Source organism: Phalangium opilio, unplaced genomic scaffold (genome assembly GCF_054372755.1).
Source record: "Phalangium opilio isolate 3A_F unplaced genomic scaffold, DU_Popi_V2 ptg000045l_1, whole genome shotgun sequence".
In the NCBI taxonomy this organism is placed as follows: domain Eukaryota; kingdom Metazoa; phylum Arthropoda; class Arachnida; order Opiliones; family Phalangiidae; genus Phalangium; species Phalangium opilio.
The window spans coordinates 6,991,641-7,013,968 of NW_028324168.1; the positions used below are offsets into that span (position 1 = coordinate 6,991,641).

Here is a 22,328-nt window from a genome sequence, read left to right on the forward strand (position 1 = left end):
GAGACATGTTCTGAACAAATTAGTGCTTAACCCGCTAATAGTACGACCACGGAGAATTGATGTAAACTGTAGTTGAAATATATTCATGTGCGACCCGCGGCACTGAATGGTCTCTAACCATTGTTTGAAACTAGAGAGAGAAATAGTGAGCAGCATTAATCATGTCCTGAGCTATGAGAATGAACAGTATGACTGTTGACTGAAGTACACTAGACGTTACATCATTTTTCATAACCACGAGTAAAAATCTAACTGTCCCTACTTAATTTTCCGCCATTGTTTTAAAACGTATCCACTGCGAAGCATGCCGGGCACAAATGAGGGAATGTCATACACGTACTCTCTCAAAAGTGATTAATGTAATGATAAAATGTTTTGGGGGAATGGAATTGTGCCCGAAAACCCGAGATAAGTAAATTTTTGAAATTGATTACCTGTAAAATAAGTTATTTCAACGGAAAACGGTAATGGAACGTTGTTTTTTCTTAAGCATGCCTTTAAGTTTCAATTAAAAAGAAAAGTTAATATCTGATCCTTCAGTCAAGTGATAACCTCAGTCTTATCGATACTTTTTAGGACTTGATTCTAATCAAGACATTTTTGATCAATCCATTCTGAGTTCAGTAAATGAGGCAGCTAGAAAAAACCCAAATAATTAAGCCACTCTGTATAGATAGAGGTAGACCACGATCTACGTTGGTGTCGACCATTGGTTTACCAATAACGAGCAACCACAAAAAGGTAAACAATAAACCCCCCATTGGAAAGAGATACATTCTGGGGATCAGGATCCGGAGAAACATGTCAAAATTTAGGGATCAGAGATATGGGAGCGTTGCGGACTTTAGTTCCACGGAGAACTCGACAGAGAGAGAGAGTTGCTCTCAACCCCTAGCGAGGAGCGCCGTTAAGTTTACCTGCCAAACGTTTGTTTCTATCCCCGCGCCTCTAACATTCACTAAAAACCACTACGCAGACAACTACATGTACTAAAAGAGAGTTTCTACGAATCTAGTCGGCAGCACGGGCTTTAGGAAATTGGAATGAAGCTTCAGAAGTACATTGGGTGAAGCCGACATTTAGGATGAAACTCGGCTATGTATTTCCAATCAGCCCCTGTAGAAATGTTTCACCCGCGGCACACCAATGTAAAAGGAGAAGCCTACCACCAGGAACTATTTACGAAAAGGCAATTTTTATTTTTTTTTAATACAATTATAACTAAATAATTAAAACAAATATAAATATATCTTAAAAACAATAAAACGTCATAAAAACTTAAAAAAACTTATTTATTTTTATAGATTTATTGTTGCTAATGTTTATTTCACGTCCAAATTAGAGAATTTAATTATAATTAATAATTTTCCCAGATAATTATTATAGGCTAATTACCATGGTTATATTAATTCACCAATGATATTTCAAATATAGAACACAGTACGAAACATAACACCTATAGAGCAATTTCCGTCTGATATGTGACAGAGAATAAAATAGACTATAGCTACACCATCACCCTCCGAAAATTTGAGCTCTCTATATGTAACCCGCACTTTTATCCCTTGGGAAGAAGAATTTTAATAAAGTTGTTCAAATAGCGAAGCGCTTGTTGCAATTATCCTATGGATAGAAGTTCGCGCAGACACTTTAGGGACTATCCAGTTTTGCCCATAGTCAAACAGAAACCCCCCCCCCTATACCAGCACCCTGCATCACTATAGTTTAACTTGCAGGTAGGTGTTAGAGTAGGGTGAAGTTCTATATTAAAGGACAAGTCTAATATAAAATACAATTTAATAAGGCAGGGGACATTTTTCCCTTTAAAATAAAACAAGCTTCGTTGAAATCGGTTAAGATTTCATGAAGATAGAAATTTTTGAAATAATTTAAAAACCACGTTCACCTAAAAAAGTAACTGTGATATTTGAAATGCGCGGGAATTATATTATTCAAAATTTCCCGAAATAATTACGTAAAAGGTTGGCGCGAGATCTGAAGCGAGTCACGCGCTTCAATTTACAATTTGAAGTTTCAAACTAAACTTGAGCCTAATAACATTAGGCTCAAGATTGGGCCTAATAACATTAGGCTCAAGATTGGGCCTAATCCTAAGCCTTATTTTACGTCACAGGAAGCTGACATTAACATCCGGTAGCGCGAGATTTTGAAATTTTCATTTTGAGGGGACAAAATTTCTGTTTGGTATATCTAATGTTCAATAAGGTAAAATCTTGAAATTAGACTTGTCCTTTACGAGAAACACAATCAAAGGGATGATCAAAAAAGCTGCACACTGTCTCATTCTCCATTTCCTTCTATTCATATTTTTCTATAGAAAATTTTCAACGACTTTTGGCTAGTATCATCTCTTTTGGAAAATTTGTTAGTTGGAATTTTATAGTGCTCGGCGCAAAGGTGGTATTATATTTCGAACTAGGGGACAGGACCAGGGAGGGGAGAAGGGGGCGGCTTCATCTATTATATTTTCCTATATTTGGAATTGTTATTGTTAGAAAAGCTAGTGTTTGTCTTGCCGGGGCCACTAAAGACACTTGAGAGAAAGAGAGAGAGAGTGCCATCAGAAAGACAGGAAGTCACCTTATAGAAAAGGGATTTAGCTTTATCGCTTATATATCAAAGTTTCAGGCCAAATTGAAGTAACTCTGGGACCAGCCAGTTACTATCCATTGCGTCCCAAAATAATAAACTGGTCCTTGGACTTGTCCCCAATTGTTTTCCCTCTAGATTTGCAATTAGTAATTAACCCCCACTTAATGAATTTCAAAACTGGTCCAAGCAATTAATAAACTGGCTTTGGACCATATAGGAAGTGTGTCCCATTTCCCAGACTGTAATACCAAAACAAGTAAGATAAACCCTTTAGTCTCCAAAAAGTCAGAACTATGCAATATAATGGGAAAACGGTTCAGTTTAAAAATATCTATAGAAGTTAGTCCTTAAGAGACATTATGGAAAGTTATAAGAGACTTGTTTCGTAGAAAGAGAGAAAGAGAGAGAGAGAGAAAGAGAAAGAGAAAGAGAGAGAGAGAGAGAGAGAAAGAGAGAGAGAGAGAGAGTGAGAGAAAGAAAACAAACAACTTTATATTCATTCTTCACGTCCAGACACAAGAGAAAATGAGAGAAAGAAGACTATACCTCTTTTTGACCAAAAGGAAGGAAGAAAGAAAATTTAAAACTATAGTCTTCTATTTTACATTCAATACAACGTATACCCTTATCAGGGTCGAAACCGATACTCCAATCTTAACAGTGCGATCCCTTAGGACAATCAAAATGGAGATAGAAGTTACATTTTCGACTCAAAATTGGTTTCCCAAAGAACACCGTCCGTCTCCCTTACCCTTAATTTATGCATGCAGACATATCAGAAAAACCCTGTGCAGCTAGTGTTCATGGGAAGAGTATATAGGTCTGAGAGAGAGAGAGAGAGAGAGAGAGACAGAGAGAGAGAGAGCGAGAGAGAGAGTGTGTGTGGAAATATATCCTTTTTAACAATAACTATATCACAAAACTGGGACTACGAATGTATAAGTCTGGCTAGCGTATTATTCCATACACTCTTTTATATATAGGAAACGCGTGGCGGCAGGATATAGCCCAGGTTATGTCGCTAGCCATTTCCGGTATAGATAGGAGAGAAAAACCGCCACCGTTTCTATGTCTTTACAATTTCACTTTTAAAGTTCCGTAAACGTTCAGTTTCTTCTAAGGGATTTAAAACAGTATTGGTTCATACATTGCGTACACGGAATATTTAAGTTGGTACCAACTGAGGGTTTGGTAGGCATTCAAATCGACCTTTTTCATTTATAGTCTGCTTGAATCAGCGCAAAAAAATACATAGTATTCGAAGAGGTTATTAATTTCTTACAAGAATCTGTATCTTAATGTTAAATTTCAAATATAAAATTCAATGGGAGAAAGTCAATATTCTTTGTGTATTAAAAATATTCATGGATATTTTGAGATCTTCAGATGGTAAAATACAAAGGTTGTCAGGTTTTATTTGTAGAATTTAGAGCGATTCATGCATTATATATATATATTCTAAAAGCTTAAGGTGCTATCCTTTTCCGGGACACCATCAAAATGGCCAAGTTTCTTCCTTTCTTCAAGGAAATTTTTGAAGTTACGGTATAACGTCTAAAAAATACACAAAAACGCTGACCCAAAGTTGGTTTAACATTATATTAAAAAACACCCAATCTAAAAGCGTCAATTCAAACTATGGATGGAACCCACTTAGGTTAGTCACGTGGGTGCATGGTGATTTCACTTTTAATTTATATACCGCGGTCAAAAAGCTCCCCTGACAGATGAATAAACGCGCGAGCCATCATGAGGTCAACCGAAAAGATGACCACATCAGTCACGTGACTTTAAAAAGAGGGTGAAAAAAATGGAGGAAGGAAGTAGAGGCGTGATTGTGGTCGACGTCTTGATTGAATTGAATGAAAGCGATCACGATAAGCACAAGCTCGCATCGGGGCGCTTCAAGGTTTTTTTTTACAAAAGGCGGGTTTTCATCTTTTCAAATCATTCGAAAAACGTTCGGGTTTTTTATTACGAAACGAAAGCCTTCTCCTCTCTCTCTCTCTCTCTTCTCTTTATGGATCCGTCAATCGTCAAACGTCATTTACGTCACACGGGCGCGCGCGCGCCAAGTTACGATGTTTGCCCGTTTTTAAAAGCTTCTCTCGCTCGAGCTAAATCGCAAGAATTTTAATCCGTATAAAGATTCTTTTACTAGATTAGTCATAAGTTGATAATATTCTCCAAAGTTCCTAGCGTCGCTTGATAGCTTGGCTAAGTTCTGGTTCTTGTTGCGCAAAAGTGTTTAAAACTCGATAATTTAAAGTTATTTGGCGCGAAAAAAAAACACATGCGATCTTTATCCAATTTGGCGCGAAAAAAAAACACGTGCGATCTTTATCCAATTTGGCGCGAAAAAAAAACATGTGCGATCTCCATCCAATTTGGCGCGAAAAAAAACACGTGCGATCTTTATCCAATTTGGCGCGAAAAAAAAAAACACGTGCGATCTTTATCCAATTTGGCGCGAAAAAAAAAAACACGTGCGATCTTTAATTTCAAATTTGGCGCGAGAAAAAAAAAATACCACGTGTTTACTGCAAATTTGGCGCCAGAAAATTAGCACACGTGTTTACTGAAATGTTTTAACGACAAAGATGAAAAAGATCAGTTCTTAATTTGGAACTTGGTTGGGAATTATTTGTATATGTACAGGGTCTATATTTCAATATAAGGAAATTTGAACCCTCTATAGAGTTAGGGCCAATTTTGCGCCAATATATTGTAGCCATGGCAACCCCATTCACATATATACATATGTATATAGTACTTGTCCGATTGACAGGACTGCAGCAAGATTCGAATTCACGTATAGATATAGCATAGAATAGGGAAAGAAGTAAAAAAAAAAAAAAGGTTGCTTTGCCATGGGCGTCAAAGCGAGGACTGTCGGAGAATCTAAAAGGTTTTTTAACGTAGCACCATTTTACAGAGTAAACACGAAAGAAACTTTCTATGGTGTATGACTGGGGACGATTGACATACTGACAATATCATTGTTTACCATCGTTTTAACAAATGGAATAGGATGAAGTGAAATAAAAAAAAAAATAATCGAAATTAGAATATAAAAGACCAAAATTCATCGATTTTGCATGGGTTTGGTGGAAGTGCGTGATTATAAAAACGGCCCTTCTTTTAAGGTATGTTACCTGCACCTTTCCTTCAACTATTTAGAGCCCTGATATGAGCCAAAATTAAAACTAAATACCAGGGGTTAATTTTACGTTTTTGGGCACTAAAAATCTTTACAAACCTGAATTACACCTAGGACGGTCTATGCCAACAGGTTTATATAAGAAAACGTACATACATAGACCATATTTGAAATCCTCTTTCACAATATAATAATAACAAGGCGTTTTAAGAATATAGTCCCTTGGAAGTAGAAGAAAAAAATTCAATATTCTCTCTGTAAATCCAGGACTCCTCTTCTTCGTGGCGATTTTGATTTTTTTTTAAAGTCGATAATATAAAGGTTTTTGTATTGAACATAAAATATCCCGGTTTATCTTTGTGAAGCTGGACTTTATCCACTATATAGCAGCAGCGGCAGAAGAGACCCTATTCTATTCCAATCCGCCTAAAAATAGACCCTCCTGAGCTGGAAGCAGCAGAGATTCAAGAGAATAAGTCTAGGTAGAAGTAGATTAATTTGAAAGAAATATTTTTGACCGTTTTTGGGATTGAGGGAAGATTGGACATGGTATTTTACGGATGGCCCCTTAAATTTAATTATGTAACTGAACATTCAATGATTTCTAATTTAATTAAGGGGTCTTCCCTAAAACACCCTTGAAAATCATAACTTGAAAACAGTGTCCCTTAGGTCAAACAAAATGGAGATAGAAGTTACATTTTCGACTCAAAAGAACATCCCCTTAATTTATGCATGCAGACTTATAAGAAACTTTAGGATCTATTTGTATTTTTATGATTTTAAAACAGACTTAAATTATATAATTATTTCACTATATTGATAACTACAGGGTTAATCTACTTCAGTCATAGATAGCCCTATCTATCCAACATATCCCTCTCTATATAAAGTCGTAGTATCCCTTCTTTATATGTTTGATCGACTCTTCTAGTTCTTCTTTTTCCAAATATCTTCCTCAAAAATCCGTCGTGTTAAAGGAAGAATGCATCTTTCAAACATTCTCTTCTCTCCTCATCCCCTTCTTTTTTATCCATGGTATTCTTAAAAAGTATCCGACGATTTTGATATGTGCTGACTGGGCTCTATATTTTCGATTCACAATTTTTCCCTTCTATATATTTTTTTATTATTTTTTGTCAAAACTTTAAAACATCACCGCCGTCCGATGATATAGAAAAGGTTTCTTCTCAGTTTCCTTCTTTTTTCTCTCTCCGATGTCTCTAGTTCTCTCCTTCGTTCTTTCAAATACCCGTTAGTAGTTCAGAACTGCTTTACAAAAATTCAGATCTGCAGGAGCAAAAAGAGGTGCAGTGCAGCTATGGAGCGACAGGCTCCCTCCGTTTTTAGCAATGAAGGGAGGAGAAGTATACAATGAAAGTTGGCGATTCTCTATCCGTTCGAAGAGTGAGAGAAAGAGAGACAGGAGAGAGAGAGAGAGAGGGAGAGAGGATCACGAGAAAGAAAAGTCTTCTGTTACTCGCAGATAACGTAGCCCTCCTTTACTCCTCTCCATTTAGAATGTATAAAAAAAAGGAATTTTTTTTCTTTATTATATTCAACTATATTAGTATATCACTATACCTTACGTATATATAACATGCCTTGGATATGGATTTTAGCTATATAGAGTATAGACTATTGGAGCAGATATAACTATACAGGTTTTGTTCAAACTACTGGATTAAATTAAAGAGGGTTATATATTCTTTAGTAGCACAAAAGTTACATTATTTTTGACTCAGAATCAATTTCCCAAAGAACATCCCCTTAATTTATAATACTAGACTTATTAGAAACACCCTGTACATACGATATTCAAAATATATACCTATTTAGAGAGAAACTGAGCAATAAGGGAAAGCTAACCCAAAAATACTTTTTCGATAAAAACAGATACGCATTCTTTTCCATACCAAGCAAAAGAGAAGCCGACCGACCAAAACTAAACCCTTCCCAAAAAATTAATAATATATAGAATAAAATAAAATAAAAAATAGTCCATTTCAAACCCCATCTCATACGGTGGTATAGTATAATTCTTCCCTGAAAAATAAAAAATGGGTAAAGAATTCCAGAATTGAATACGTAGAAAAATTTCTCTTTTCCCGACTATCTTATCAAAACTTTTGAGAGAGTGAGAGAGAGAGAGAGAATATTTTTTCCAAGAAAAGAGAGTCAGAGTCTCGTGGGCTATTTAGGAAAGGGGGGAAAGAGCGTACAGCTTCAAAAACTGCTAACTCGACTATTTATGCGCGGTTTTTTATTCTTTCTTCTTACTTCAGTATTATAGAAGCAGAATTCAGGCTCTTCTTTTTTTTTTTTTGGTGCCATAAAATGGAATTTAAGGGAAAAGGTGGTGGTGGTAGGTAAGGTGGTTGGTTTTCCAAAAAAAAGGGTATGGGACATTATTATTAAGATTCTCACTATACCCGTTGAGACCCCATTTTCCCGCCAAACTTAAAAAAAGGCGCGGGATTTTATATAGAACGAGAGATGGGGTGTGTGTGCAGGATGGAATGGAACAAGGTGAAGTTTTCATTATATTTTTTTTTAAAGCTATTTTGCTTAATAATGGAGTTTGAGTTGGGTCTACTCTACTCTACTCTACTCAACTCTACTCTAAAGTGAGTGTGCACAGTCCCCTACGTTGGTTGGGTGTCTCTCTCTCTCTCTCCTTTTCGCGCCTTTTTTATAGGAAATATGGTATATATATTTTTTCGCGCATATTTCGTTACGGTGCATGGGCTGTTATATTTTAAAATGACCCTTTTTCCACCGTATTTTTTATTTTTTTAGGTTTAAAAATATTCTCATATAGGTTAAGGTAGTTTTCCTATGGGGACCCCTTCCCCCACCCCCGAGAAAAGGTAATAATTTTGAAAAGAAATTCTGCCCGTTATAATAATAAAGATGGAAAAGTTATTCAGTCCGTTGCCCATAAAAAGCGCTGTTTTTGCATGACAATGACGTTAAATGGACTCAAAAATTTCAGAATTTTTAAGTAGAATTTAGAAATGGGTGTAGTTTAATTTAATTTACTATTAGTTAATTAAAAAAAAATAATATTTTTATAGAAGCGCCTGTAGAAGTGTTTCAACCGCTGCACATCGGTGCTCAGGGAGAAGCCAGCGTACAGGGGCTTTGGCTTAAATTTTTATTTTTTTAACTGCACAAAAACACAGTTTTCCGATGCAAGAATTGGTACTGAAACTTGGCATAATTACGGATAAAAGGGTAATATAAATGATGGAAAAGTTTCATTTGACTAGATTACCTCTATTCCACATAGTTCATTAAAACTCTACAATATACTACGTGACAAGAATTTTTTAGAAAAAGTGGTTTAAAAATATTTCATCAATCTTGGATATCTACGATACTCTTTCATCATCATAGCAGTTTGGTATTACCATCGACAAAGACCCTCCTCAAACACACACGGTCATATTCTCTCTTAAAATTCAATGGTATAAAGATCTCATTTTTAGATACCTAGTCATTTTGGTACCTCCACCCCCAAAAAAACTGATCGTAACCATACAGAGCAGAAGGAACCCACAGATTTTTTTTCACTAGTTCCTAAAAAAAAAGCATTATCTCTTCTCTTTAATGCGTAACATACTCCCTAACTCATTATCTGCGTGGTCTTTTATTAAGGACACAAACTCTCTCCCATACATCCTACTAAAAAAAGGATGAGGTAACCTAAAATATCCTTGGAACACACACTGCACCAAAAACGACAATTAGTTTGAGCAAGTAACCGGTATTTAGCTTTCTACGTAATGCCTAGTAGCTAAAGAGAGACAGTGTGTAAAAAAAAATTCACCCCACAATTTTTTATACCCTTTTTTATGTAGACAATGTAGGCTTATGGTTTTTCCAACACCCTACCCTCATTTTTAGAAGAGACAGAGAAAAAAACCTATTTAAGGTTGATAAGAGAGTTTTTGGGGGGTGTAATGTCCATGTGGTTGTAGATGGGTAATTTGGGGAAAAGCTAAAGTAGGTAGTTTTGTCAAATATTTTAAGTAGAAGTTTATAAAATGAAGATGTTTAATTTTAAAAATTTATAACTCTCATTGGTTTGAAACTAAATTTAATTGAAACTTTCACCTTGTAATGGTGTTCCTGCACTACTAAATGTAACCCTGATATATTAAGGGGTCAAAGGTTACCCAATTTCCATGACCCGTGAAATTCAACTGTCACATTTTCCATTCGCAGTTCGGCTTGCAAAACATATACGTGTACTTCAATTAGTAAACTTCTAAACCACCGTTTTCACCTTGTCATACTTTTGTCTATTTTAACATTGTCTCATCGTATATAAACTAATGTTTTATTCCGTCCTAACTGGTGAATTAAGGCAAAGGCTTTACGCGTGTGTTAATTTTCCTCTTACCATACACTTTATCTTAATTACTCATTTCATCACAAACCAACCGTGGTGATTCTGCGAACACGTTGTTGGAATCGTTTTGGTCTTGGATGGATGCGGCATTTTTTTTTCATTAGATTGTCCTTCATTCTCACCCCCTTAAAATGATTAATGTTCCCGAAAATCGTCTATGGAGTCCACCATAAGTTGATAAGATATGTTCCTCCATAAGTTCGTAATTTGTTACAAACTGGAGCTTGTCATGTAGTGAGTGGAGTAGGTCATAGCTAAACTATATAGTCAATCAATTCTCGCTTGTCGTTCTCGAACTATAGCTCGAGCTGTAAGTCTCTGGATAGCATTACGAACTTGTATAGCTAGTGTAATACTTATGTAACATATCACTTATAAACTTATGGTCCATACACTTTTTTAGGGGGGTTGGGTGAGGGGTTACTGACACCCTACTGCTGGGACATTTTTCCTAATAGTGACATAAAAAAGGCTAAACAAAGCTTTGTAGTATCACATTTTTTTTGGATAGCATTGTACATGAGGATATACCGTTATGCGTTGGGGGTTATTTTTTTTCACCTTTTTTAGCTATAGGTGTTGGTTTTCAAGCCGTAGAATGGGGTTGAAAAAGGTGTATATAGGGGAAAGTTGCTCTAGTTAACGTCCAAAGTTGTTATCGTTAAGTTTTATCGCTTTTACGGTATACGACAGAGGCTAGTTTTAGTATGGATTATATAAATTATCTTTGGGGTATGATGGTATTTTTTTGGGGTGTATTAACAGCGTAGAAGATTAATTTAGACCCTAGCTTATACAGGGTGTTACTGATAAGTCTGCATGCATAAATGTTCTTTGGGAGACCAAACTATAGAGTAAATTCTATACACCTCGACGAAGAACTAAAAAAAATACAATAATCAAATTGGACAATGTCCATACATACATACAACACGCGTCTTATATAAATTTCCTTGAATTTGTATTCAACTCGCCAACCATGTATATATACTACACAACTCCCTGAAGGGATCGAGCAAGCAAGCAAGGAACCACCTTTACAATATTAAGTCCGATTTTCTAGACCAACAAGGCTTACAAAAAATAGCCCTCCAGGACAAAGTTTCACCAGTCAACCCAGTGTACCACCCTTGGATGAATTTTGGGGAGGTTTCCTAGAAGGTGTTGGTGGTACCATTGGTCCTATACATAAGTTTGAAAAAACGTGAACAGTCTCTATAAATCTCGAAAGGTCAGGGAAAAAAGGCCCGTTTTAAAATGTTTTCTTTTGCTGGGTAGCCTACCCGGGCTTCAAAAACCCTCCCAGGCCTTTTTGGTCGAGGTAGAATAGCTCCGTATAAAAATTGCTCTAGGCGAAAATGGTTTTGGTGGGTGCGTGGACAAAACCGAGGAATATTTTTTCGTCAAAGTCCGTCCGGTTTTCGGAACGAGGGACAAACGGTAATACTGTAGGGAAGCTGACTTTCTCTAGTATTTCTAGAGAGAGTGAGATCTTTTACAAACATACCGGCACACGTCGCCATGCAGTTACTCTGTATTTCTCTTTCTGAGAGACCTTTAGTCAATCTAGGGGAGGAAATTTCATCCGGCTCAAGTGTTAGCTTCACTCCAATAAAGGTCCTACCCAATACTTTGTTATTTTAACAAGAAATACCAAGCCCTTTTTTGAACAGTTCTATTCAATAGACTATTCCATGAATTACTTGGGGGGAAACCAACACCCAAGGCCGGAATAAGCCCTCTTAAGCTAGTTATTTCCCTAAATTCCTAGCGATAACCAAGAGGCAACGCCAGATGGAGCTAGCCATAGTTCACTACACGAAGCACGGGAGGATAGCCTCTAACGGTGGGTGCACCACCTTGGCATGAGGGGGAATAACACAAGAAAATTACCTCCCCCAACCCCTGTATTCTTTGCTTCCCTTCAGGAATTAATGAAATAGTCTATAGAGAACAAACCATTATTCATATTTATAAGATAAACCATTTTAAAATGAGGATTTTAAAATTTTAAAATAAATGTGTCGTTCTATAGATGACTCTTCCGATTAGACAAGGGTATTCTAACCAATTGACCGGTGCTTATAAACTTACTTTCAACTTTTGGAGTATCACTCTCTAGCAAGAATCTATACTGATTATATTTAGTAGCTCTTTATATTGTTATTTTTCTTCAAAGAAATTGAAATTTTTCGAACACCATCTTTACACAACGAAAATGGTTGTATACATGCACTCCAGCAACATCTTATCTTTATTGAAAGAGGTTGTAAAATCAGGTTAACAACGCGTAAAAAATACAACTTTGGATGATGCTGAAAAGCGACGTGGAAATAGTCGATGCGCATAAAAGCAATGTAATGGAGTCGCCCTTATTCACAAACATTTTCAATAAGGAACCTTCCTTCTCATACAACTATAAAGTGAACGTAAAAAGTCCTTACTATACTTTCACACTTTGGTTAAAGTTGTTATCATTTTCATATACCTTAATTTCATAGCACTCTAGTTTTCTTCTCGTAAAAAACCTATCTTCTTTGAGTATTTTGATAAAGAAAGACAGGAAAAAAATATGTATCTCAGCACTCTTCAAGAATAGTAACTTTATAACGTAAAGATTTTTATAATTCACACTTCCCAGGCTTGCCACAGTCAAATTCCCTGACTATTCCAGGTTTTCCCTAACCTTTTTGTGCCATTTTGTAAAGAAAAAGTTTTTCCTATTTTCCAACGTAAAACCTCAAACATTTTTATAAATCATCCGTTCTTGAGTACGTTACTAATTGACTAACTTAATTTAAACGCTTAGCTTATTAAGCTTTGAATTAAGCGCTGAAAGATGCTTAAGCTTAACTCTGGAATTAAGGAAGCCAGGCTTTAGAATAAAAGTTGGGGGATTCAATTTGAAGCTATAAGCGCGTATAGTATACTTTCATAATAGGTTCCAATAGCTTAAAGTTTGAAAATGGCATCGCGGGAAGCGATATTACGCGTTTAGTTTTGAATATGCGAATAGTTCCCTTGAATAGAGGCATTTAACTGGTCCATTATTAGGAAACTAGGCTTAGAAAGGTTCATTCTAATCACGGGCTATTCGCGAATATGTCGTGGGGGGTTTTAGAAAGTCCCATAATCGTGACAATCCATTCTGGTCAGGCGGGAAAATTTGGTGCGCTCTTTTGACGGCTTTAAAATTGGACGACCTCAGTTGTGTGTATGTGTTTGGGAGGGCTATAGCCTGAGCAGGGCCGCCGCGTCCAATCTCTAGAAATGACCGAATATAAAGCTGGTCCTTTATACGATGGGCGCAAAAGCGTCAGATAGTCTTATATAACCGGCACCTCATAAATTAAGGGGGGTTCGCCGCAAATTAAGATCACCGAGCTATTCCCCCCTCTACTATAATCCCCCTTCCTGAAACCGCATCTTCCTTATAGATGAGATGATTCGGCCATAGAATTCCCAATCACCTTTCAATTGCGTATAACTTCATTTCCAGTATTTTCCTCCCCATTTTCCAGTATTTTCCACCCTATTTTCCAGCATTTTCCGCCCTGTTTTCCTCCCAATTTTCCAGCATTTTCCACCCTATTTTCCAGCATTTTCCACCCCATTTTCCAGCATTTTCCTCCCCATTTTCCAGCATTTTCCTCCCCATTTTCCAGCATTTTCCTCCCCATTTTCCAGCATTTTCCTCCCCATTTTCCAGCATTTTCCTCCCCATTTTCCAGTATTTTCCTCCCCATTTTCCAGCATTTTCCTCCCCATTTTACAGCATTTTCCTCCCCATTTTCCAGCATTTTCCTCCCCTTTTTCCAGTATTTTCCTGCCTATTCTCCAATGCCTTAACTTTCTTAAAGATTTTCCGTAATCTCATATAAGTTTCGCAATTCATTTTAATATTCATAATATCATCTTAACCATTTCATCTTTAACAACTTTAACCTAACCATCATCCACTGTAAAAGATTCTATAGAATAGAATAACGCAAGGGGTAGGGGGAGGGGGTAGTAGTAGGGAATCCAATTTCATCCTCCCTAGGTTTGTCTGACCGGAGCAGTTTGACCTCCATAAAGAGCCATTGGTCAGCTAAGCACCGCACCATGGACGCCACCAAAGTTCTTTGATATAAAGTGAGTGGGTGTGGTTTATCTTATAGAAGATATATAGAGGGAGATAATAGATCATCGGAGCTGGCTGCTCCGGTCAATGGTGTAATGGAGTGACCATTTATTCTCCAACGCAAGTTGGGAGGGGGAGAGGTACTGTGTGCGGTCAGTTTTTAAGGTCCGAGCGGCGTTATTATATTATATGGGACTCTATTCTGTCCATGGAGGCCATAATAATCTTGACCAGTCATTCAGACTCCTTTCCCCCACCCACCCCCGCTTTTATTAATAATCTGTGAGAGTTTCTAGAACGCCGGAAGCTCCATTAGAAGAACTAATTCATTTATAACAGCGCCTTCTTACTAGAGAAAAAGAGTTTCAATATGTAATTTTTAGGGGGAAATTAATACAGACGTGCATGGTTTATTGGCGCAACCATTACCCTAACAACTCTCACGGCGCATAAAACACCTCGGAGGCAAGGATTCGTAAATCGTAATTGGGAATAAGGAATAAGAAAAATGTATTCAGATAATATACTATAATAAATGACGGTAGGAGGCTGTGATAGTTTGTCTCAGTTGGAGAGTTTAGTATATGCGTGTACGTAAGAATTCATCCAATTATTTTCATGCATCTCAATGAATTTTTTTTCTTCTTGTTGGGACAGAGATCTATTTTTTTATGCGGGGAACGGCCGGGGACTAATCTTTCTCTCTCTTTTTTTGCGGCCTTTTATTAAATAATTTTATTAATTATTAATGGGGATGGATAGTTGAATAAACATCGAATGGCTTCAGATAATTAAATCAAGAATATTCCGGCATTTAATTTCTAATTAGATCAATGAATCTCATCTGTTTATGTAGTGATTTAATTTAGTCGTATTAAATATATGTAATTAAAAATAGTAAGTTGATTAAAAATAAATAGAAGATTAAAAAATATTGTAAATTAGATCAAAAATAATTTATGTCAACGTCAGGACGTTTAAGTTAAATTAAATTAACTTATCTGTCCACCATTTTTTAAAATGGCGGCGGATTTCAAAGCTTCTACTAAAGATACAGCAACTTACCTACAACTACAAACTAGTAATTTCAGTAAGGAATATTGCAAAAAACCTCAGAAACAAATAATAATAAAAAAATATCAGAAATACTATCTTTCAGCCAGTAGACACGTTTCAACCGCTACATACCGGAGCTCAGGGATAAGTTCGTTTACAGGGGGAAAAGGGGTTTTCTAACTGCCTAACAATTCCAATAAGCATTATAGTTACGAAGACAGGATCTAAAAAGAAGTTTTCGTAAGAAGACAGTGCTCGTTTCGGTAGGAACACTTTGGCACTTGGCAGAAGAGCAAACACTTTTTCAATATGGGTATACCATATTTTTTTCTTTCGCTCCTCAGTCAACGTAACGTTTCCAGCAGCCATCATTCCATGAAAGAAGATTGTGTATTGAAGGGGGTCCGTCGGTCGGTCTCTGGTTTGATTCGAGACTTACGTTTAGTGCCCTGAGGTGTCTATTCCTACAGTAGCTTGAAGGGCACCCCTTCCTTATAGTATAAGCCCACGCTCCCGCTTTATTGGGACCCAATCTCCCAGATTTGGTTGGTTGGGGCCACTATCCCCTCTTAGATACACATTTTTTCCCGCTAGCCTTTTCAAGTAGAGGAGTTCCAATACTTTGATCTAAGGTGATCTAGAAAGATTGACACTGTCTGATTATCCATTATGAGCCCAGGAGTAAATAGACACGCCTTTGCTAAAGTTTGCGTCATATAGAGAATTAAATGGAGTATCACAAATGATAGTGGCATTTATGCTAGTTAAGATTTATTGTAATTAAAATATTCAAATTAAAATTTTATAATAGATTAATTTTTTGGCAAAAATGTTACACATATTGTCTTCCCAAAATTATACAGGGTGTTTCTGAAAAGTCCATCACAAATTAAGGGGCGTGTTTATGGGACCAAACTGAGCGGAAAGTACCAAAGAACATGGGGTGTACAACATTTTGTTACGGAGATATGGCCTTCCAAACATTCGCCCCTAAAACAAGGAAATATCCAAAAATGAGGAGTAACACTTAAGACCGACTAACCAGCTTGTTTAAAATTACTAGACAATTTCAATAGCCTTTAATCGAACAATTGATTTCTACCTTTACTAATCAGAAGCGTATAAATGAGTAGAAGTATGCCTACGGTGGTAATGTAAAATTAATCCCAAGTGACATGATGTTTCAAGATCTTCCCAGCACCAAGTAAAATGGTTCTGATTGAAGGGACTTTTATTAGCACAGCGTAAACAACGTTATTTTCAGGAATTAGTCCAAATGTCCACGGGCGGCATTACAAAAACGAGGCAGTCTTTCGAATGATACTTGGACATGTTAGAAGATCCCTGGCTTGTTCCTGTTATCTCAAACCGTAAAAAGCTACGCAAATCTTCATCATCACGGACAACACTCTTGTACGTTAGGTATGACCTTGAGAAAACCTAAAAGGACATCTCGAATGTATTTGAAAAACCCATCTCCAATTAAGGGGCGTGTTGTTTGTTTCCAACAGAGTAAACTCGCCCAGAGAACAATTACAATGCAGAGCCACGTTTCGGCGTTAATGGCCCACAAAGGTGGTCCCAAAAACAAGAACAAACTTTAATTTGTTTCGTTCAGTAAGTGTTTCATGTGTCATAGATAAAACGCCATGATTAATGCACGAAGAAAATGAATTTATTGACAAGTTTTAACATTTAATTGCAACTAGTTACAAAAATTGTTCAAAGTGTCCACCACCCGCGTTAAGGCACACATTAGCACGTCTTACAAATGATTCCCTTACACGTTGAAAAATGCCTGGAGTTTCGCGAATTGTTTGACAGCCGTGAATTATTCGTCGACGTAGCTCTTCAACATCGGGCACTTCAGTCTGATAAACTAAGTCTTTCAGGTGGCCCCAAAGAAAGAAATCACAAGGGTTCAGATCGGGTGATCGAGCAGGCCACTCCACAGGTCCACCTCGACCTAACCACCGCAAAGGGAAGGTCGCGTTAAGATAATTTCGGACCGCGATGCTGAAATGTGGTGGTGCACCATCGTGCATGAACCACATTCTGTTTACCAAACCTAAGGGTACGTCTTCGAGTAGTTCCGGTAAATCGTCCCGTAAGAACTGCAAGTAAGCCACACCGTTTAACCTGGGCTCTAGGAAATTTGGCCCAATTAAATTGTCACCCACAATACCACACCACACGTTTAAACTGAACTGTACTTGGTGACTTCTAACGCAAGTTGCGTGGGGGTTTAGCTGGGACCATTGATGTTTATTATGTAAGTTAATAATACCATCCCGTGAAAAGTTAGCTTCGTCAGTAACCAACAAATCCCGTGGGAAATCGATATCGTTTACTTTAGCCAGAAACCACTGACAAAACGCCGTGCGTCGTGGGTAGTCCGCTGGATTCAAACCTTGAACTTTTTGAACATGGAAAGGATGAAACCGGTGGCTTCTGAGGATTTTCCACACGAGCGTGTGGTTTACGCCTAATCGGCGACCAACTTGGCGGGTACTTGATTCAGGCTCGTCCTCGAAAATGGTGAGAACTTCGTCTTCTACGGCCTCTGGGATGGCTCTCGCTCTAGGTTGAGGTCCAGCCGGTTGGATTCGTCCATCTTGCCTCAAACGTCTGTCCACAGCCTCGAACGTCAGTCGATTTGGTAGTCGCCTCTGCGGAAATCTTTCCTGATACAAGCGTACAGCTGCAGCGGCATTCCCCTCGGCTAGTCCATACATTAGGTGCATATCCGCATATTCGGCATTTGTGAAGAAAGGCATTGTAACAGACTTCGTTGAATTATGAGTTTAATAAAACAAACACATGTACGTGAAACCTCTTTTATTCCTTTCTTAAAAAACATAGTGCTCTGTTTTAGTGCTCTGTTTTTTAAGAATAGGCGAAGTTCTCACTATTTTCGAGGACGATCCAAAAACAACCAGCCGCCAATTGGTTTGCTGATTAAGAAAAAACCACACGCAACTTGCGTTAGAATTCACAAAGTACAATTCAGCTTAAACGTGTGGTGTAGTATTGTGGATGACAATTTAATTGGGCCATATTTCCTAGAGCCCAGGTTAAACGGTGTGGCTTACTTGTAGTTCTTACGGGACGATTTACCAGAACTACTCGAAGACGTACCCTTAGGTTTAATAAACAGAATGTGGTTCATGCACGATGGTGCACCACCACATTTCAGCATCGCGGTCCGAAAACTTGTCAATAACATTTTCTTTGTGCATTAATCATGGCGTTTTATCTATGACACATGAAACACTTACTGAACGAAACAAATTAAAGTTTGTTCTTTTGTTTGGGACCACCTTTGTGGGCCATTAACGCCGAAACGTGGCTCTGCATTGTAATTGTTCTCTGGGCGAGTTTACTCTGTTGGAAACAAACAACACGCCCCTTAATTGGAGATGGGTTTTTCAAATACATTCGAGATGTCCTTTTAGGTTTTCTCAAGGTCATACCTAACGTACAAGAGTGTTGTCCGTGATGATGAAGATTTGCGTAGCTTTTTACGGTTTGAGATAACAGGAACAAGCCAGGGATCTTCCAACATGTCCAAGTATCATTCGAAAGACTGCCTCGTTTTTGTAATGCCGCCCGTGGACATTTGGACTAATTCCTGAAAATAACGTTGTTTACGCTGTGCTAATAAAAGTCCCTTCAATCAGAACCATTTTACTTGGTGCTGGGAAGATCTTGAAACATCATGTCACTTGGGATTAATTTTACATTACCACCGTAGGCATACTTCTACTCATTTATACGCTTCTGATTAGTAAAGGTAGAAATCAAGTGTTCGATTAAAGGCTATTGAAATTGTCTAGTAATTTTAAACAAGCTGGTTAGTCGGTCTTAAGTGTTACTCCTCATTTTTGGATATTTCCTTGTTTTAGGGGCGAATGTTTGGAAGGCCATATCTCCGTAACAAAATGTTGTACACCCCATGTTCTTTGGTACTTTCCGCTCAGTTTGGTCCCATAAACACGCCCCTTAATTTGTGATGGACTTTTCAGAAACACCCTGTATAACATGATTTTCTGGGCTTACATTGACATCTCAACTTCTTTATCCAAGTTATTTCGATCCAGGTTATTTTAGGCTTATGGAAAGATAATGGAAGTCTCCCATTGGTTGATCAACGCTTAGAATTAACCCTAAAGGTGTGTCACGTGATTGATCGTAAAAAAATCTCACCCAAAAATTTTATCGACCTTTAAACCGGAATGGGGAACAGATATTAAACACAAAAAACTAATTAGCGTTAAGGTAGTTTTTAGTTGGTCCTATACATCGCACGCACACCTTACTGTTAGCAAAAGGCTTAACCACCTCAATTATTAGTTGTTTGGTAAGTAAATTCAGTACTTTGAGCTAAGCCTAACGCTTTTGATGGACCATTTTTTTTTTGTCTTGATAAACTTGTTCGAAGCCCAACCAACCAAAAAAAGTCGTAAATCGCGACCCCAACAAACGAAATGAGCTAGCTCCGCTCTGCCCGGAGCACGAGATATCCCGGCTATTAATAAGGATAAAACCAGCTAGATTAATTCGGTTGTCCTTTAGCCTGCACTGGGGCATTCTAGAGTAATAGAGGGAGATGTTCTAGAGCAGTCATTTTTTAATAGCCCGGGGAAACCTTATACGTAGCACGTGGAAATTTTTATCTTTCAGCGTGCGGTACTGCCTGGGATATTAAAATGACAGCGCTGGTTTTAGGAAAATACGGTGTCGCGAGAGGCTGCAGATTAAAAACGGGCTGTAATGTATGAGGTATTGAAAAAGGAAAATAGAGAAAAAGTTTCTCTTGGTTACTTTAAATCGCCGTCAATGCGAGTCCTAAATAAATATTGGTGGAGGTATACTAATAATGGGGCTAGTTTGTACACCAGACCACTTATATATCCAATTTACCTGTCAATAAGTTGTTTGATTGACGTGCATTATATTAAAATGCAATGCGACGTTGAGGTTCAATTGTTTGACGCGATTTGAATAATTTTGTTTGTACTGTTTAGGCTATGGTATTGTTGAAATCATAAGTTAATAAGATATGTTCCATAAGTTTTCATTGGTTACAAACTGGCCGGAGCTTGTGACGTAGGTCATTCTCGCATGTCGTTATTCTCCATCGAACTAGCTCGAGCTGTAATTCTCTAGCATTGCGAACTAGTATAGGAAGTGTAATACTTATGGAAAATATCTTATAAACTTATGGTGAAATTTCACCCCCCCCCTCTCTGAAATAAAAAAAATGGTACCTAGTTCTACAAATATTTACAACGCATTTTCGCCATGCCATCTTCAAAAACGTCTCGGTATCCATCTATCTGAACTGTAATTTGATCTCAATTTTGGTGCAGGTATATAGAAAACCTTCATTGAGGATTGAACCCTTCTTTCTATTGGGTTTCCTATCGCGGTATGTATGTACAATTGTTGATTCTAGAATGGGTGTATGTATTTGATAGCCTTCATCCTGCACAAACTCCGACTCTTCGAATTGAATCTCGCAAACTGCCGTCGCCGCCGCGAGCTCCCTGCGACCAAAAAGGGTTATACGAAAATGATGAGATATCGCTCGGGCGCTTCATCCCGCACCATCTCGTAATTAAGCCGAACGCCACAGATAGAATAAGGAGGATGGGAAGAGGAGAAGAGAACCGGAGAGGAGTTGTAGTCAAAGATAAAAGTGGGTTATCGCTAAAGTTATCAGGTGAGTATTGGGTTTAAAATGGAGCTGCATGAGACTTGGAATCCGAAATTTTCATTATAGAATAGATATAGTTTCAAATTTACGAAATAATAAGCAAATATGGTAGTTTAATATTATAATTAAATTAGAAATCATTGTCTTAATCAGTTTATTACTTAAATTTAAGGGGCCATCCGTAAAATACTCTGGATACAATCTTAAATGGGAAAACAGTGGCTCGCCTAAGTTAAATTTTCGACTCAAAATCGATTTCCCAAAGAATATCAACCCTTCATTTATGGAATGCAGACTTTTCATAAACACCCTGTATATTTAAAGGATAAATATTAAAATATCTTCCATGCACAACGTCTGATTATTAATCCACTTCTGATAAGGGCCGATTCAACTGTTTATGTTAGCCCTATAGGATGGGACCATTCTCATTTCTCTATCTCTCTCTCCTCTCAGATCTCATAATTAAATTGGGGCCGAGCCGCTCCGTTTGTGACGCCCCAATAATGCCCCCCAACCGTCGCGACCATCGTATCTGTACTATAGTTAAAAGGAAGAGAGAAAGAGAGAGAGAGAGAGAGAGAGAGAGAGAGAGAGAGAGAGAGAAAGAGAGAGAGAGAGAGAGAGAGAGAGATAAGATGGTATAAGCTTTGAGAGAAGAGAGAATGCATGACCGGAGGCCATTTTCATCGGTGTCAAGCAAAAGCAGTTCACTTATAGCTTGAACTAGTCTTGGTTCAAATATAATAACGTCCTGCTTTCTCTAACACCCTTCGATTTCAATAGTTAGAGTCCGTAGAAATAAATGAGAATTATTGGCTTTTACCGCGGGCTATGAGGAATCTAAAGTGCAGGGATGGTACGGGCTGTGGTACAGTGGCTGTGGAAGATGAGGATGGAGATGAGGATGAGGGGGATGCAAGGTCGGACGGAGTATGATGAAGATTTTTAAAATAGAATCCAATGAATCGGAATATTAATACGTTTTAACTGTCCCTGGCCACTTGAATTTTAATATACAAATTGGAAATGTTCGAGTGTCTCTCTATATATACATAAGGATTGGGAATTGCCCTTTCTGTATTATGTTAGCACATTGTATGAATAAATCTAACCAGTTTGGATTTAGAAAAGGAGAAAGGATATCTGTATAAATGAAATCTAGGCACTCGGGGTGAACATTTCATGAAAAAAAAATGTCTTAGGAAACCAAAGCATACGTGCACTTTTGTATGGAAAA

The 22,328-nt window shown here is 37.6% G+C and overlaps 1 long non-coding RNA gene across 2 annotated transcripts in view; it reads right to left on the reverse strand.

The window, feature by feature from the left end:
- LOC149677190 (uncharacterized) overlaps positions 1 to 22,328 on the reverse strand; it is a 271,284-nt gene that overhangs the window by 74,724 nt on the left and 174,232 nt on the right. The window lies entirely within an intron of this gene.